At 26.7% G+C, this 20,633-nt stretch overlaps 1 protein-coding gene across 1 annotated transcript in view; it reads right to left on the bottom strand.

Annotated features, from left to right (window-relative positions):
* LOC127285187 (uncharacterized) overlaps positions 1-13,775 on the bottom strand; it is a 35,029-nt gene extending 21,254 nt beyond the window's left edge. Inside the window, exon 1 of the mRNA XM_051311057.1 lies at positions 13,771-13,775. The gene's annotated coding sequence lies outside the window, so the exon portion shown is untranslated. The remainder of the gene's footprint in view (positions 1-13,770) is intronic.
* Positions 13,776-20,633: the final 6,858 nt, after the last annotated feature.

Here is a 20,633-nt window from a genome sequence, read left to right as displayed (position 1 = left end):
GTTCCATTTGATGGAGCACTGACGAAAAATAGATTTTTTTACAATTCGTGATTTTGTTGTGTTTGGGGTGCAAAGTAAGTATTCCAAAATGTTTTGCAAAATTTTCAATTATTTTCAAGATATTTGCAAATAAAGAATGTAGTCACTTTTTTTCAAGAATTTTTAAATTTCAAACTATTGATTGACTCAAGTCACCAATACAAGCCAATTATAACTTGAAAATTATAAATGTACATCACTATTTATGCCTTCTTGTGCAATATTTTCATCAATATTGCTTATTTTTATAAACATTTCCGTATCAGCCGAAAGGCTATCAAATTTCAATGTTTTCCCTATAATTTTTTAATGACAAAGTTTTTTTCACCAATCAATAGTTTGAAAAATAAAAATTCTTGAAAAAAAATAATAAATATGAAGGGCACCCTGTTTTGAAGGTTAAAAAATTTTTGTGTAGCCGTAGGAGTTGCTGTTTACAATGACGCAACGTGTTAAGTACATTTTGTTGCATGCACTGCAATCATGTACAATTTGTTTGATAAGCTTTCTGCAAGTTTTCGTGCTGATTGGGAAATGCAACTAAATTGTATTTTGCAAAGCTGTCTCAAAATCTGACAAGGCTGATGTCACATTTAAATTTGGAAGTATTCTCCGTATCTAATATAACACCGACACGTATATGTCGTTTCTGATTTACTCTTCTTTAAGGCATCTGAGATTGTAAAGTCGTGTATATTGCAAACAAATTTTGTTAATTACAAGGATGAAAATATTAATATTAGTTTTTACTCTCCAACGGAAAACTGATATAAATCTTTAATTTTCAGCACAACTTTATACGTGGCATCAAGAAAAAGCATTTTATTGTCAGCGATTATTATTTTAGTAACTATATAAAAACATTATTAAAAAAAAATTAATGTCATTTTTATTCCATCTATACATCGGTGACCTCATTCTGCGAAGTGACATTCCTTGTAATGCTTTTGGGTGACTGTACAAAAAATTGAGAGAGCGGTTATACTTTACTTGCATACGCATGGTATTTTTCGAAAAAGTTTTGTATGAAAACGATAAAGACCTTTGCATAAACTAGAATATTTATATACAAGAAAAATTTGATTTTTAAAAATTTCATTATTGAAACATAAGCTTTTATTTAAGTTCTTTAAGGGCAAGTCCAACATGTCAAATGTAAACAAACCATGCACATTTTTTCGCACTTCTTATTTGAATAGGAAATGAAAATTTGTTACTTTCTTTGTGAAAATGGTAAATTTAAGTATTAGGCTTGGTTACTATACTTTAATGAACTAATTATTTCAAGAAATAACTATAATTATAATCAAATGAAAAGTACACTGAATTAGCAATTTTTTCAAGGTTTCGAAAAAAAACCATTTGAGTATATCTGAGGCACGGACGTTGAGAACCTAGGTGGGAGAAAGAGTTGAGCCATTGGACGGTCACATCTTGGAGAGGGTAAAATTCTGAAATTTTACCCCTTCTCTCACTTTCTCCCACCTAGGTCCTCAACGTCCGTGCCTCAGATATACTCGAATGCTTAAATTTTTCGTAACCTTGAAAAAATTGCTATTTCAGTGTACTTTTCATTTCACTATAATTATACTTATTTCTTTAAATAATTAGTTCATTAAATATTATTATGTTTAACAATGTTTTCAATTTCTTCTCTTCGACTATAAAATTTAAAGAATACAATCCTTTTTGCAATTATATTACAACTCATCAATTGTAAAAATTCTAAAATTGTGATTTTTTCATCAGCTAAATCAGTCCAATAGGTTTTCAATTCTTTCAATTTCGTTTTTGAATAAATTTTGAATGATTGAACTACTTTCTCTAATTGATCACCTACAGTACGCTCGTGGTCTATATAAATGCGGGACTGTAATGCAAGCATCAATTTTAAAATATAGAAAAAAAAGACGAAAACTTTTTTTTTATAAAATGGATTTATTCTGAAAACTGATAAATAAACGATATTTAAAAAGAAAGAAATATCACGGAAATATTCCTTTGGTATAATAGGAATGTCACAGGAATATTCCCGCTTGATATCATTGTAATATTCAGGAAATATTGTGTGCTACTTGGGTTTGTATAATAATAAATAAACTTTAGGTATTTTGAAAAAAACAAGTCCTAAGATTTAAAAATGTTTTTAGTAAAACAATGCTGAAGAAAGTAGACAAACAGTAATAAAATTTAATAAAAATATCAAATAGAGAATTTTAGTAGATAAGTACGAAAAGTGGGAAATTATAATGCCTAGAAAAGTGATTCAAAAAGTGGTAAATTTTTCATAAACTTGTAAACTTCCAAACTTCGATTTCTTCACCGACCTTTGATTTCAACCTGCTTGTGTACAATTGAAAGTTATCCATTATACGTACAAATTTTAGGAATACTGAAAAGGTTCTTGCAACCAGTTTGTTTCAAAGTAGGGCAGGAAACATTAAATGTTAAGCTCCAAATTAAAAATAAAAAATAATTATTACCGGTTCGACAAACACAAGAGGCTATATGAAGCAGCATTATGAATGCAGGAAATTGTCTTTTTAATTCATCAAAGGATTTAACATATGCTTCTTCTGTCGCCGGATTCATTAAAATCCAGGCACAGGGTATCGTCCATACAGAAGATTATTTATAATATGTATATATGCATCAAGAGATACCATTCGACTGTAAAAAGAAGTACATACGACTCTTTATATTTACTTTGTATAATGGATTTGTGAATTTCCAAAGGGGCAAGATTATGAAAATTTTTAGTCAATATTGTTATAAAGTGTTCAAAACAAAATTTGACATTACATTATTTTATTTGCAGTTTTATAATAAATTAAATGAATTTTGTTTCAAGTTTCTATCTTAATTATTGAATATTTTAGTTTAGTTTCAAGACAGGTGTATTTTTATGGCACTCAAATTTACCTTACCAATATTTTCTGCTGGCAGCGTGTACATAATATTTTATGAGAAAAAGAATTAAATTTATCTGACATTGTTTTCTTTAAAAACCATATAATTTGACCCCACAGCACCAAAACCTTCCTAAAGATTTATTTTAAATGCTCGGAATATTCAATTGCAAAGTTTAGTGAAAATTGTGTAAAGATTTAAATGTCCCGATTAAATAAATGTTTAGTGTGAAACTTTCCTGAAAATTAACATGAAATTTTCGTCTAATTATAATTATAAATTTTGCAATTAAATATTTCAAACATTTGAAATAAATCTTTAGAAAAGTTTCGGTGCTGTGTGGGTGGATGTTTTGTGGGTAATTTTATTGTTTTTACAGAAAACACTGCCCACAAGAGACAAAAGTGTGTGTCACTTGATTTACTTTGCATTCGCAGCATATTTGATTTTGATTTTCTCTATTTGCTACCCTTTAGTCTTCGTTTTGTTTTGCCACATTTGCAGGTTCGTCTTTTTGATCCACGTTTTGACTAACTTAGTCAATAATCAAGATAGAGATGTAAATCAAAATTCTTTAGAAAGCACAGAATGATTACAATAAAAAAGGTGAATTTTATTTTAATTATTTTTAAAAAAATATATAAAACTTAGAGATGCTCATGCGTTTTTTTTGAGTAAATTACAAAATTATTAAACAATATTGTTCAAAATGCAAATTTTTAATAAAAATTTACTTTTCAAATTGAAATTTAAGAAAAACGAGGTAAGTTTTACAGCTGTAAAAATCTAATACAACAGAACAGATGTAATTTAGATAGTAAAATTTTTACCATTTATATTTGCTCAAAATCCAAACTGGACATAGTAACATTGCCTTAATATCACAGTAATATTACATGAAAGATTTATAAAAATAGTGTGTAATATAGCATTAAGGTTCAAATGTCCTCCTCATAATGATATCAAAGTTAATATTGGGGTAATGTTACAAGTAATATATGAAAATAATATTTAGATAATACATGCCTTTATATTTAATAATATATATGATGATATGATATAATGTTACTGCATTAAATAATTCGTGACGGAAAACTCCTTCCCCTTCCTCTCTTGCATTTGGTTCATGATCATGATCTGTTGTTAATGAGAATTCACCAAAGCGATCGATTTTCGCACGTCCAAGGCAGTGAAAATTTCGGGATTGCTTGCATATCCCCTCAATATCACAGAAATATTACCCTAGTATGATACGAATGTCACAGGAATATTCCCGCTTGATATCATCGTGATATTTAGGAAATATTATGTGCTATTTGGGTTTTTATGAAAGTTAGTAAACTTTAGGAATTTCAAAAGAGAAGAAATAAATAAAAAATAATTACCGATAGTATAGCTCGGGCGGTGAGGCGCCTTGGCTTGCGGTCGCCGAGGTTAAGCACATCCAAGCACGGTTAGTACTTGGATGGGTGACCGCCTCGGTACCCGCTATAGCCCTAGTGTTTTCGCTGCAATCGAGATATACTAAGCGGGAGGTTTGACGTCGAGGATATGTTTGTGCATTTGGATGACTATTTAAATGTACATTCATGACTCGACAGTCAATAAACCGGCTGTATTCAGTAGAGGTTTTCCGTAGTTTCCCTCTACTCTGATCAAGAAAGGGTCAGGCAAATGCGAATACTTCTAATAAAAGTCGGCTACGGACCGCAATTTGGGGACTAGGGGACTTGGGGATTTTTCAAAGGGTGAAGTTGAGGATGGGGTATAGAGAGCGTAAAAACCCTGAAAGGGTGTACGCGGGAAGTCTAAATAATAATAAAAAATAATTCTAAAATTATAAGTTGTTTTTAGAAGAAGAATGCTGAAAAAAGTAGTCAATCGTAAAAGAAATATCGAAAAGTGACTTTTAGTAGAGAATTACAATAAAAATTCTAATTATACATCAAAATCATCTAAAATAGAAGGCATTCCTAATTTAAAATGGTTTATGGAACTGCAACAAAGAAAAATTTAAATGGACTCATAACACTTTAGAAATGAAGAATGTGTTTAATTTCGACTATTCAACGAGAATGACATTGAATATTATTGTGAGAATCCAGTAGAAATTAATATTAAGTTTGGATATTCTTATTTCGAAGTATATATTATGACAAGGAATATTGAAAATTCCACTACGTTAATATCTGAAACAAAATTGTGGTCTATATAAATGTGGGACTGCAATGCAACCATCAATTTTAAAGTTTACAAACCAAAAGAAGAAATTTTTTTTATAAAATACTTTTGTTGTGAAAATTGATAAATGCATGGAATTTCAATAGAAAGAAATATCACATTGATATCCTCTTAATATCATGGGTATATTACCTCACTATTTGATACGAATGTCATAGGAATATTCCAGTTTGATATCATCGTGATATTCAGGAAATATTATGTTCTACTTGGATTTTTATGAAAGTAAGTAATCTTTATGAAGTTTAATTTCGAGATGTCAGACGTGCGTGATTTTTGATAATTAAAAATAACGTATACTTTAAAACAAAAGTCTAAATAGGATTGATTTCAATCTGCTTGCGTACATTTGAAAATTGTTCGTTATACGTAAATTTTTTTGAAATATTGAATAGATATTGGGTTCTTGCAACCAGTTTGTTACAAAGTAGGTCAGGAAACGTTCAAGGTTAGGATCTACATTTAAATTGGCATTATTTCTTATTCTGTTAAAAGCCTCTTGAATTTGTCGAGCCGGTAATAATGGCAGTGCGAAAATAAAAAAAAAAGTTTTTTTGATATCATTATCGTCGTCTCTAAAATATCTGACTAATTCAAAAGTTTTTATTTCTCGAAACAGCTGTAATAGAAAATATTGAAGACTAAGAGATACTTCAGATTCAGGAAAAATTTGTTGTATTGCTCCTTTTAAATTCTCGTCATTACAAGTTATTGCTCTATGGATTAGGAATTCAGGTATAATTTGAGGTGTCTTTGAGTGCACCAAAAGACACTGTAATGATGATTTATGCTTGTAATTTTTATTTTCTGTTTTTTTAAAATTATTAATGAATAATAATAATAATAATAATAATAATTTAAATCAGTAATAATTAAAGAAATTTTATCTAACTTAGTCAATAATTAAGATAGAGAATTAAAACAAAATTTTTCAGAAAGCAGAGAATGATTATAATAAAAAAAATTAAATTTTATTAAAATAAATTTTAAGAAGATTTAAAACTGAGGCCTGCGTATGCAATTTTTTGGAGTAAATTACAACATTATATATTATATTACAATATTTGGTAGAATGTAAATTTTTAATAATAAAAAGAAATCCCTAAATAATAGAATGAAAATTAGTTGTTAATTGTTAGTCGAGATCATTGATGATTTAATATATTCTCATAATCATCATGTACTCTATGCTGCATAAGGGGCATATTTCAAGACTAGGGTTTTCTAAATTGTTTTCTTCAAAGTTTGTTTTGCAATCATCAAACATCGAACATGTCTACAGGGGACGAAAGTGTGTATAATGGGTTATTTCTGAATCTTACAGCTAGTTGCTCAATTTTTAGACTCCATTTGTATAAAATGTTTTCTATTGAGATAAAAAAAATTAAGTGGATTGTGTATTTTTAAGAGATGCATGAATATTGCCCAATTGACATGTGACCGAATTGTCATTTAACCGAAATGCATATAACATACACGTGATTTGAACTTAATGACATGTTACAAAAATGTCATTTGATATAAATTACATTTATCAAAATTGTCAATTGACCTAAATATTCTAACGCGAATTTCTAAATTGACCAATTAAAAGCTATTATTAAAATTGTGATTCTTCAATTTTAAAATTCCCGCTTGAATATTTAGATCAAAAATAACAATTTTGATAAATGTCATGTTTGCTACTATTGAATTACATTGAGACAACTTGGAGTCAGCAGCTACACTATACCTATGTTACTATACGAAATTGCAAAAAGCAGAAATTTTTTTTGCATCATTTGGAACGCCCCGACAGTAAAGTGGTTAAATGGGTTGTTGCAAACCAGTCTGTTTCAGAATAGGTCAGGAAACGTTGAAGGTTAGGTTCTAAATTTAAATTAGCATTGTTTCTTATTCTGTTAAAAGCCTCTCGAGTTTGTCAGGCCAGTCAAGTTTTCTAAAAAAAAATAATCAAAAGTTGATAAAGTTGAACCTATAAAGAACATCTTCTGCATTCGCCACGACAGTTAATTCTTAAATAATATCAACATATTTTATCCCTTTGAGGTTACAATGGGGAACGCATGATTATGTTCTAAAAGTCATTAGTCATAATTTCTATTTTATCGAATTTTATTTGTCTTAATTAGTTTTAAGCCGAATTTTTATTTGTTCGAAATAGCATTTGGCATAATTTACATCAAAGCGATTTTCTATATTAAATAATTTTCATATAACGGAAAATTCAACTCACAGAATTTTTATTTGCTCGAATTTTCATTTAATATAATAGTCATTTTAAAGAATTTTTATTGGGTAGAATTTTATTAAATAGAATTATCATTTGTTCGAATTATTATTTGATATAATTTCCATATAATCGAATTTTCATATTACAGAATTTTTACTTAACCGAAAAATCATTTAATAGAATTTCTAATTGATAGAATTTTCATTTGTCCGACTTTTCAAATGGCCCAACAAACAATCGACAAAAAGATTTCAGCGCGATTTTTAAAATCAACCAATCACAATATTATGAATAATTTTTAATTGGTTGATTTTAAAAATCGCGCTGAAATCTTTTTGTCGATTGTTTGTTGGGCCATTTGAAAAGTCGGACAAATGAAAATTCTATCAATTAGAAATTCTATTAAATGATTTTTCGGTTAAGTAAAAATTCTGCAAAAAGAAAAATCGATTATATGGAAATTATATCAAATAATAATTCGAACAAAGGAAAATTCTATTCAATAAAATTCTACCCAATAAAAATTCGTTAAAATGACTATTATATTAAATGAAAATTCGAGCAAATAAAAATTCTGACAAATAAAAATTCTGTGAGTTGAATTTTCCGTTATATGAAAATTATTTAATATAGAAAATCGCTTTGATGTAAATTATGCTAAATGCTATTTCGAACAAATAAAAATTCGGCTTAAAACTAATTAGGACAAATAAAATTCAATATAATGGAAATTATGACTAATGACTTTTAGAACATAATCATACGTCCCCCATTGTAACCTCAAAGGGATAAAATATGTTGATATTGTTTAAGAATTAACTGTCGTGGCGAATGCAGAAGATGTTCTTTATAGGTTCAACTTTATCAACTTTTGATAATTTTTTTTAGAAAACTTGACTGACCTGACAAATTCGAGAGGCTTTTAACAGAATAAGAAACAATGCTAATTTAAATTTAGAACCTAACCTTCAATGTTTCCTGACCTATTCTGAAACAGACTGGTTGCAACAACCCATTTAACCACTTTTCTGTCAGGGCGTTTCAAATGATGCAAAAAAAATTTCTGCTTTTTGCAATTTCGTATAGTAAATTATTGTTGAAAATTTCTGATTATGCCTTGTAGTTAGACATTTTGAATTAAAAATATTTGAATATAGACTTTTTTTAAATATTTTTTAGAACCAATTTAAGAAATAAATAAAAATCTAAAAAAAATTTAGAGGTTAATTTGAAAAAAATATATACATAAATTTTGATATGCATTTTTTTCCCTTTAAAAGAGAGAATTTGAAATTTTAATTTTATGTCTAAATTAATTGAAATCATTATTATTATGAAATTAATTATAATATTAAAATATTCAAGAAGCAATTTTTTTAAATTTGAAGATATTCAATAAACCTTTTTTGTTCACATAAAAAAGAAGGTAATATAAATGAAATTTTTTTTTCAAGGTTATATGAAACACGTGGGACATAAATTACATAAAATAATAACAATTTGTTAAAATAATTATAATGAATTTTTAATAATAATTAAATTTTTTTTGTACTTATATTTTTTGAAGCGATTTAAATATTTTTTATTAAAGTATATTGTTTAAATTTAACAAATTCTCTGATCTCTCTTTACTCAAGTGTTTGCACCTGACCGTTGTTACAGATAATAGAAAGATTTAAAGGTATTGAAAGGTATTTTTAGAAAAGAATTTGATTATTTGGAGTTTTTAACTTGTTTTGGATTATATTATATTTGGTTCATGATCATGATCTGTTGTTAATGAGAATTCACCAAAGCGATCGATTTTCGTACGTCCAGGACAGTGAAAATTTCGGGATTGCTTGCAATGTAAGTATCTATAATAGTGAAATAAATAAAATAAAAGAACCGATCTGACATGTAACAGAATTTTAACTTACCTGACTTTTTTTGGCACGAGTTTTAAAATTGATCAATTGTAATTTTAATGATAATTTTTAATTGGACAATTTTGAAATTTAGGCCGAAAAATGTCGGTTAGTTTGTGAATCATGCGTTCATTAAAATTTTATCACAATTACTGATAAGTTAAAAAAAAATTTGAAGCCTTACGTACAAAAAATGTTTTGAATGTTCAAATAAAGAAAGTATTTTTTTTTAAACTATGCTTTAAGTTTGAATTTCATTATAAAATTATATATTAAATATTAATCAAAATTTTATTAATTTAATTTATTAATTTTCATAACAGTACCTATAGTAATTTTTAAAAACATTTATAAAAAACAAATTTTATTTATTTGAACGTTCAACACTCTAGAAGCATTCCTGGAATTGAAAGGTATTTTTAGGAAAGAATTTGATGATTTGGAGTTTTTAACTTGTTTTGGATTATATGGAAAAAATTAGTGACTTTTAATTATTTTGAGTCAAAGATGGAATTGTACTGGTATCAGGTTTAATAGGATAATATTAATTTGGTAATAAGGGAAAAAATTGTATAATGTTAATATTATAAAATCAATTAAAATTGTCGTTACCCCAATAAAAAATTGTGATGAGACTGATGCCTGAATTGGTAGTTGAAATTTGTAATTTTTTTTCTATTTATATTCTATATAAGTAATCTCTAAACGATATCTCCAAGTTATGTCACAGAATCCCATTATATCCCATTGGTCGTCATCTTCGTCTTACAAGCACAATTATCATACACGGTTAGTCCGTGTATGCATATGCAAACACATATGAATTGTGCGACATTTTTCTTTGTCTTGTAATCGTGAAGTCGTGAAGATCGCATAAAATTTTTTTTTTCTTTTAACTAATACATTTATAAATAATAATTGATATTTCATACTTTTTTTTTAATTTTTTAAAAAATCAAGTGGTGAGAAAAATAAAAATAAATTAAGGGTAACACTCCGTCAGAAATATCACGATTTTCAAGGCGTTTTTGGATTCGTCTGTAATTTTGTGAAATTGTAGTATTGGATATAAGAAATGAAAGTCCCGAAGGCTTTTAAAAAATTTTCCAAATTGTAAAAGTTACGCCATATTTAATTTTTTGACAATTTAAATTTATATTATATTATATATATATAATATATTTATTATATTATATTATATGTAAATTTAACAAATTTTCTGATCTCACTTTACTCACGTGTTTGCACCTGACCGTTGTTACAGATAATAGAAAGATTTAAAGGAAATTGAGAGGGATATTAATTATTTATCTGTTCATGAACAATTTCTTTCTATAAAGAAGAACACTGAATGACAAAAGTTAAGGGGGTTGAAATACCCTTTGGATTGTGTCAAACTGAATTTGATTGATCTCCGTGTATGTTTTAAAATGGATTTAAAGACGGAGAAAAATCACTGATCAAGTTTTAATTTCTTTTATTAATAAATATATATAAAGAAAATCAATAAATTAGTCAAATCCTGAATAAAATAATATTATTGTTTTATACAAAAATAATTATTAAAAGGAGTAATTTTATTAAATGTCAATTAATTAATTTTAAAACAATTATTTAATATTAATTAATATTCTATTTTTTGTTTAGCAATTATTAATAAGCAAATAAATTATTCAGATACAATGGTTTTATTAAACTTTTTTTACAGAAAAAAAATTGATTCAAAAATAAAATTGTTAAAATTCGCAATTTATTATGTGATAATAAAAAAAATTCAATTTTTCACATATTGAGATGGAAACAATATGGCGAAATTTATATTTTATACTCAGGTTATTCCATTTTTCTTCGTATTTGATATGTAAAAATATTCATTATGAGAATAATAATCGAATAAAGGTCATCGTCTGTTTACATTATTTTGATCTAGTCGCCCATATAAATGATCTGCCATAATTTTTAAAAAACACAAAAACTTGCAAACGAAAAATGCAACAAGAAAAAGATTTTTCACATTTAACAAAAAAATCTCATCACCAGGAAAGAAGAAGCCATAATTTTTGATTTTCATTTTTTTTCAATATATATATATTGCATAAAACAAAATAGAACTGCACTATATATAAGTATATATATATATATATATATATATACGCATGTTTATCAGAGCCAATACGTCGAACTGACAGAATGTCGCAAAATTTTATAGACTTAAGTAGAATTATAAATAATTCAATAAAATTTTTTAACATTTTGTCAGTTCGACGTATTGGCTGTTCGATGTCTTGGCTTTTTGATATTATGTTCGTTCGATGTATTAAATGACATTTATCAAAATTGTCAATTGACCTAAATATTCTAACGCGAATTTCTAAATTGACCAATTAAAAGCTATTATTAAAATTGTGATTCTTCAATTTTAAAATTCCCGCTTGAATATTTAGATCAAAAATAACAATTTTGATAAATGTCATGTTTACTGCTATTGAATTAAATTGAGACAACTTGGAGTCAGCAGCTACACTATACCTATGTTACTATACGTAATTGCAAAAAGCAGAAAAGTTTTTTTGCATCATTTGGAACGCCCCGACAGTAAAGTGGTTAAATGGGTTGTTGCAACCAGTCTGTTTCAGAATAGGTCAGGAAACGTTGAAGGTTAGGTTCTAAATTTAAATTAGCATTGTTTCTTATTCTGTTAAAAGCCTCTCGAGTTTGTCAGGCCAGTCATTTTTTCTAAAAAAAATTATCAAAAGTTGATAAAGTTGAACCTATGAAGAACAACTTCTGCATTAGCCAGGACAGTTAATTCTTAAACAATATCAACATATTTTATCCCTTTGAGGTTACAATGGGGGATGCATGATTTAATATGTCTAAAAAGGACTAAATAGACTGCCGTACTGAAAGAAAGGTAGGCAAAATTGAGCATCTCGCTGCAAGATATTAATTGAATGCTGCCAATGTCAAAAGCGATTGTTTGTGACGATATGTCAATAAGAAAAACATGAATTTGCGTTAAAATGTGAAAAAATCTCTGTCAACTATTATTGCCGATGTTACTACATCATTTTCCTGTACTAGGTTAAAAGATAAGGAGTTTTCTAAATATTGCCTCTTGTGACTCCATTTATCACTGTTAGCAATATCGACGTATTCACATAAATTGTCAACATTTGAGCTGTCGGATCAAAGAAGAGCACATAAATATTTTCCGCAAAAAATTGTTTTTTTTTTAAAGAAAATTTTCATTGTTTTTTTTTATTTCAACCCGCGACAGCTCTGACAATTTTACGAATTTTTTAATGAAACAAAAACAAACATAAAAATAAAAAAGTTATTAATTTTTTATTCAGAAAATTGCATTTCACGAATTTTGCAAATGTCTCAATAAAAAATTAATAACTTCTTTATTATTAATCAAAACAACTTTTTTCTTTTTCAGTCACTCGTAGAATATAATAACACGTATTTTTGTTTTTGTTTCATTAAAAAATTCAATTTCTTCAAGTTCTTTTCTTCGACAAAAAAAATTTTATAAATTCAATCCTTTTTTTAACTAAATTGTAACTTATTAATTGTAAAAATTCTAAAATGGTGAATTTTTCATCAGCTAAATCAGTAAAATAGCTTTTCAATTCTTTTAATTTCGTTTTTGAATAAATTTTTTGTGATTGGACGCCTACAATATGTTTGTGGATTATATAAATCCCGGACTACAGTGCAATTATCAATTCTAACGTTTAGAAACAAGAAGAATTAAATATTTATTTATATTATTTATATTTATATTATTTCAATCTAAAAAATTAACGAAATTAGAGAAATTTAAAAATAAAGAAAAATCAAATGAATATCTTTTCAATATCACGCAAATATTTCATGCTACTTGGGTTTTTATGAAAATAAATCAACTTTAGGAATTTCAAAAAAATTATTACAAATTCGAAAATCAAAATTTGCTTTTAGAAGAACACTGCTAAAAAAAAGTAGCCAAATGTTGAAGAAGTAGGCAATAGTGATATAGTCCACTCAAATTATTTGAAATACAAGACTTATCATGTTTTAACTCAGGGCCTCAATTTCTTTGCTGAAACCCTTCATTTTAGGATAAAAATAAACTACTTAAATTTGGTTCTATTTTTATTTGGAAAATTGAATCTATTCATTTTTTAGTTAAATTTAAATGATAAAATTTTAAAAATGAAATAAATCCATTCAGCATTTTACGAGAAAAATTATGGAGAACAAATTTTCAATAACTCTTAAGCTGATTAAGATTCATGCTAATAGTTATATTTGAAAAGTATACATTTTTGAAACAAATTGGTAAATAGATCCCGTTAGTTTAATTAATAAATAAACAATTTAAAAGCATTTGCTTCTTTCTTTTTATAAAAAAAAATTATATAGTCAAAATAAATATATAAAAATACTCACAATTCACCAATGCGCTCATGAATGGGGCGGTACGAATTCAACACAAATAAACTCTACACAAGAAAATACTGCACCGCTAACTGTACACGAGTAAACTTTCAATAAATTAAAATTAAAATATATTCTACACAATTAAATACCACATCAGTAAATTCTACATAGTTATAAAAAAAATTAAATTCGACACAATTAAATTTTACACATGAAAATAATATTTTCTTTATTTTCGATTATTTATAAAATTCTACACAATTAAACTCAACATTTATAAATTCTACACATAAAATAAAAACATTTTAATCTTACACAAATAAACTGTACACATTCAAAATTCAACACATGAAATGAAAATAATTATATTCAAAACGAGAAAACTCTACAAAAGAAAATACTCCACCGCTAACTGTACACGAGTAAATTGTCAATAAGATAAAATAAAAATATATTCTACACAATTAAATACTACATCGAAAAACCCTACAAAATAAACTATTAACTAGAAAATTATCTCCATAAACTCTACACAAATAAACTCTACACATTAAGATTTAGAATTAGAAAAATGACAAAAAAAATTTTATAATTCTACACAAATAAATACTACATTAGTTAATTCTACACAGCTATAAAAAATAATAAATTAAATTCGACAGAATTAAATTCAACACAAAAGAAATGATTATTTTCATGTGTTGAATTTAATTCTGTCGAATTTAATTTATTATTTTTTATAGCTGTGTAGAATTAACTAATGTAGTATTTATTTGTGTAGAATTATAAAAAAAAATTTTTTTCATTTTTCTTATTCTAAATCTTAATGTGTAGAGTTTATTTGTGTAGAGTTTATGGAGATAATTTTCTATTTAATAGTTTATTGTGTAGGGTTTTTCGATGTAGTATTTAATTGTGTAGAATATATTTCTATTTTATCTTATTGTCAATTTACTCGTGTACAGTTAGCGGTGCAGTATTTTCTTGTGTAGAGTTTTCTCGTTTTGAATTTAATTATTTTCATTTCATGTGTTGAATTTTGAATGTGTACAGTTTATTTGTGTAGGATTAAAATATTTTTATTTTATGTGTAGAATTTATAAATGGTGAGTTTAATTGTGTAGAATTTTACAAATAATCGGAAATAAAGGAAATATTATTTTCATGTGTAAAATTTAATTGTGTCGAATTTAATTTGTTTTTATAGCTGTGTAGAATTTACTGATGTAGTATTTATTTGTGTAGAATTATAAAAAAAAATTTTTTTCATTTTTCTAATTCTAAATCTTAATGTGTTGAGTTTATTTGTGTAGAGTTTACGGAGATAATTTTCTAGTTAATAGTTTATTGTGTAGGGTTTTTCGATGTAGTATTTTATTGTGTAGAATACATTTTTATTTTAATTTATTGAGAGTTTACTCGTGTACAGTTAGCGGTGCAGTATTTTCTTGTGTAGAGTTTATTTGTGTTGAGTTCGTACTGCCCCCTCATGAATGTCGTCATTTCTATCCGATTGTGATGTTACTGCATTAAATAATTCGTGACGGAAAAATCTTTCCTCTTCCTCTCTTGCATTTGGTTCATGATCATGATCTGTTGTTAATGAGAATTCACCAAAGCGATCGATTTTCACACGTCCAGGACAGTGAAAATTTCGGGATTGCTTGCATATCCCCTCAATATCACAGAAATATTACCCTAGTATGATACGAATGTCACAGGAATATTCCCGCTTGATATCATCGTGATATTTAGGAAATATTATGTGCTATTTGGGTTTTTATGAAAGTTAGTAAACTTTAGAAATTTCAAAAGAGAAGAAATAAATAAAAACTAATTCTAAAATTATAAGTTGTTTTTAGAAGAAGAATGCTGAAAAAAGTAGTCAATCGTAAAAGAAATAGCGAAAAGTGACTTTTAGTAGAGAATTACAATAAAAATTCTAATTATACATCAAAATCATTTAAAATAGAAGGCATTCCTAATTTAAAATGGATTATGGAACTGCAACAAAGAAAAATTTAAATGGACTCATAACACTTTAGAAATGAAGAATGTGTTTAATTTCGACTATTCAACGAGAATGACATTGAATATTATTGTGAGAATCCAGTAGAAATTAATATTAAGTTTGGATATTCTTATTTCGAAGTATATATTATGACAAGGAATATTGAAAATTCCACTACGTTAATATCTGAAACAAAATTGTGGTCTATATAAATGTGGGACTGCAATGCAACCATCAATTTTAAAGTTTACAAACCAAAAGAAGAAATTTTTTTTATAAAATACTTTTGTTGTGAAAATTGATAAATGAATGGAATTTCAATAGAAAGAAATATCACATTGATATCCTCTCAATATTATGGATATATTACCTCACTATTTGATACGAATGTCCCAGGAATATTCCAGTTTGATATCATCGTGATATTCAGGAAATATTATGTTCTACTTTGATTTTTATGAAAGTAAGTAATCTTTATAAAGTTTAATTTCGAGATGTCAGACGTGACGTGATTTTTGATAATTAAAAATAACGTATACTTTAAAACAAAAGTCTAAATAGGATTGATTTCAATCTGCTTGCGTACATTTGAAAATTGCTAAATAGGATTGATTTCAATCTGCTTGCGTACATTTGAAAATTGCCCGTTATACGTACATTTTTTTGAAATATTGAATAGGTATTGGGTTCTTGCAACCAGTTTGTTACAAAGTAGGTCAGGAAACGTTCGAGGTTAGGATCTACATTTAAATTGGCATTATTTCTTATTCTGTTAAAAGCCTCTGGAATTAGTCGATCCGGTAACAATGGCAGTGCCAAAATAAAAAATAAAGTTCTCTTGATTTCATTATCGTCGTTTCTAAAATATCCGACTAATTGAAAAGTTTTCATTTTCCGAAACAGCTGTAATATAAAATGGTGAAGACTCAGGGATACTTCAGATTCAGGAAAAATTTGTTGTATTGCTCCTTTTAAATTCTCGTCATTACAAGTTATTGCTCTATGGATTAGGAATTCAGGTATAATTTGAGGTAAGACACCTCAAATTATACCTGAATTCCTAATCCATAGAGCAATAACTTGTAATGACGAAAATTTAAAAGGAGCAATACAACAAATTGTATTGAATTGTATTGAGTGCACTAAAAGACACTGTAATGATGATTTATGCTTGTAATTTTTATTTTCTGTTTTTTTTAAAATTATTAATGAATAGAATTTCTAATTGATAGAATTTTCATTTGTCCGAATTTTCAAATGGCCAAAGAAACAATCGACAGGAAGATTTCAGCGCGATTGTTTGTTGGGCCATTTGAAAATTCGGACAAATGAAAATTCTATCAATTAGAAATTCTATTAAATGATTTTTCGGTTAGGTAAAAATTCTGTAGTATGAAAAATCGATTATATGGAAATTATATCAAATAATAATTCGAACAAATAAAAATTCTATTCAATGAAATTCTAGCCAATAAAAATTCTTTAAAATGACTATTATATTAAATGAAAATTCGGGCAAATAAAAATTCTGACAAATAAAAATTCTGTGAGTTGAATTTTCCGTTATTATGACAAATGCTATTTCGAACAAATAAAAATTCGGCTTAAAACTAATTAGGACAAATAAAATTCGATAAAATGGAAATTATGACTAATGACTTTTAGAACATAATCATACGTCCCCCATTGTAACCTCAAAGGGATAAAATATGTTGATATTGTTTAAGAATTAACTGTCGTGGCTAATGCAGAAGATGTTCTTTATAGGTTCAACTTTATCAACTTTTGATAATTTTTTTTATAAAACTTGATTGGCCTGACAAATTCGAGAGGCTTTTAACAGAATAAGAAACAATGCTAATTTAAATTTAGAACCTAACCTTCAACGTTTCCTGACCTATTCTGAAACAGACTGGTTGCAACAACCCATTTAACCACTTTACTGTCGGGGCGTTCCAAATGATGCAAAAAAACTTTTCTGCTTTTTGCAATTTCGTATAGTAACGTAGGTATAATGTAGCTGCTGACTCCAAGTTATACTTGTAACAAATTTGCAATAAGCACTACTCAGGCAACTAAGAATTAAATGTCTTAAATTGAGTTTCGGTAAAATTTTCTCAATACAAAGTTGTGAAAAAAATAAGTTCCTAAAAAATGACAAATAAAGTACATCTGTTTTAGTCAAAAGCCTGAAAATCTAAAGCATGATTCAAGTTTATGTTTTAATCATAATCAATGCAATTGAACTGTTTTTTTGTCACAACCTTTTCGCGTTGATTAAACGCTTTAATAAAAATCTTTAAAACACCTAGAAAATACCCCAACATTAAATTGTTTCTACTGTTGATATTTAGATGAATTTAATATGTCTAAAAAGGACTAAATAGACTGCCGTACTGAAAGAAAGGTAGGCAAAATTGAGCATCTCGCTGCAAGATATTAATTGAATGCTGCCAATGTTGAAAGCGATTGTTTGTGACGATATGTCAATAAGAAAAACATGAATTTGCGTTAAAATGTGAAAAAATCTCTGTCAACTATTATTGCCGATGTTACTACATCATTTTCCTGTACTAGGTTAAAAGATAAGGAGTTTTCTAAATATTGCCTCTTGTGACTTCATTTATCACTGTTAGCAATATCGACGTATTCACATAAATTGTCAACATTTGAGCTGTCGGATCAAAGAAGAGCACATAAATATTTTCCGCAAAAAATTGTTTTTTTTTTAAAGAAAATTTTCATTGTTTTTTTGATTTCAACCCGCGACAGCTCTGACAATTTTACGAATTTTTTAATGAAACAAAAACAAAAATACGTGTTATTATATTCTACGAGTGACTAAAAAAGAAAAAAGTTGTTTTGATTAAAAATAAAAAAGTTATTAATCAAAACAACTTTTTTCTTTTTCAGTCACTCGTAGAATATAATAACACGTATTTTTGTTTTTGTTTCATTAAAAAATTCGTAAAATTGTCTAAGCTGTCGCGAGTTAAAGTAAAAAAAAACAATGAAAATTTTAATGTTGAATTTTTAGTGGCCAGAGGACTCCGTTTTCATGCGAAAAAAATTTATGTGCCCTTTTTTGATCCGGCAGCTCAATTTATATTTATATAATTGAAAATTGTAATATTTTGATGTTAAACAATTTCTTCAAGTTCTTCTCTTCGACAAACAAATTTAATAAATTCAATCCTTTTTTTAACTACATTGTAACTCATTAATTGTAAAAATTCTAAAATGGTGAATTTTTCATCAGCTAAATCAGTAAAATAGCTTTTCAATTCTTTTAATTTTGTTTTTGAATAAATTTTTTGTGATTGGACGCTTTTTTCTATTTGGCCGTCTTCAATATGTTTGTGGATTATATAAATACCGAACTGCAGTGCAATTATCAATTCTAACGTTTAGAAAAAAGAAGAATTAAATATTTATTTATATTATTTATATTTATATTATTTCAATCTAAAAAATTATCGAAATTAGAGAAATTTAAAAATAAAGAAAAATCAAATGGATATATTTTCAATATCACGCGAATATTTCATGCTACTTGGGTTTTTATGAAAATAAATTAACTTTAGGAATTTCAAAAAAACTATTACAAATTCAAAAATCAAAAGTTGCTTTTAGAAGAACACTGCTAAAAAAAAGTAGCCAAATGTTGAAGAAGTAGGCAATAGTGATATAGTCCACTCAAATTATTTGAAATACAAGACTTATCATGTTTTAACTCAGGGCCTCAATTTCTTTGCTGAAACCCTTCATTTTAGGATAAAAATAAACTACTTAAATTTGGTTCTATTTTTATTTGGAAAATTGAATCTATTCATTTTTTAGTTAAATTTAAATGATAAAATTTTAAAAATGAAATAAATCCATTCAGCATTTTACGAGAAAAATTATGGAGAAAAAATTTTCAATAACTTAAGCTGAATAAGATTCATGCTAATAGTTATATTTGAAAAGTATACATTTTTGAAACAAATTGGTAAATAGGTTTCGTTTCTTTAATTAATAAATAAACAATTAAAGAAGCATTCGCTTCTTTCTTTTCATAAAAAAAAAATTATATAGTCAAAATAAATATATAAAAATACTCACAATTCACCAATCCGCTCATGAATGTCGTCATTTCTATCCGATTGTGATGTTACTGCATTAAATAATTCGTGACGGAAAACTCTTTCCCCTTCCTCTCTTGCATTTGGTTCATGATCATGATCTGTTGTTACTGAGAATTCACCAAAGCGATCGATTTTCGCACGTCCAGGACAGTGAAAATTTCGGGATTGCTTGCAATGTAGGTATCTATAATAGTGGAATAAATAAAATAAAAGAACCGATCTGACATGTAACAGAATTTTAACTTACCTGACTTTTTTTTGGCACGAGTTTTAAAATTGATCAATTGTAATTTTAATGATAATTTTTAATTGGACAATTTTAAAATTCAGGCCAAAAAATGTCGGTTAGTTTGTGAATCATGCGTTCATAAAAATTTTATCACAATTACTAATAAGTTAAAAAAAAATTTGAAGCCTTACGTACAAAAAATGTTTTGAATGTTCAAGTAAAGAAAGTATTTTTTTTTAAACTATGCTTTAAGTTTGAATTTCATTATAAAATTATATATTAAATATTAATCAAAATTTTTTTAATTTAATTTATTAATTTTCATAACAGTATAGTAATTTTTAAAAACATTTATAAAAAACAAATTTTATTTATTTGAACGTTCAACACTCTAGAAGCATTCCTGGAATTGAAAGGTATTTTTAGGAAAGAATTTGATGATTTGGAGTTTTTAACTAGTTTTGGATTATATGGAAAAAATTAGTGACTTTTAATTATTTTGAGT

The sequence above is a fragment of the Leptopilina boulardi genome, unplaced genomic scaffold (genome assembly GCF_019393585.1).
Source record: "Leptopilina boulardi isolate dan_hultmark-lab unplaced genomic scaffold, ZJU_Lbou_2.1 LbouV2_330, whole genome shotgun sequence".
NCBI classification, from domain to species: Eukaryota; Metazoa; Arthropoda; class Insecta; order Hymenoptera; family Figitidae; genus Leptopilina; species Leptopilina boulardi.
Note: the sequence above shows the minus strand (reverse complement) of the source record. Positions and strands in the feature narration are given on the sequence as shown.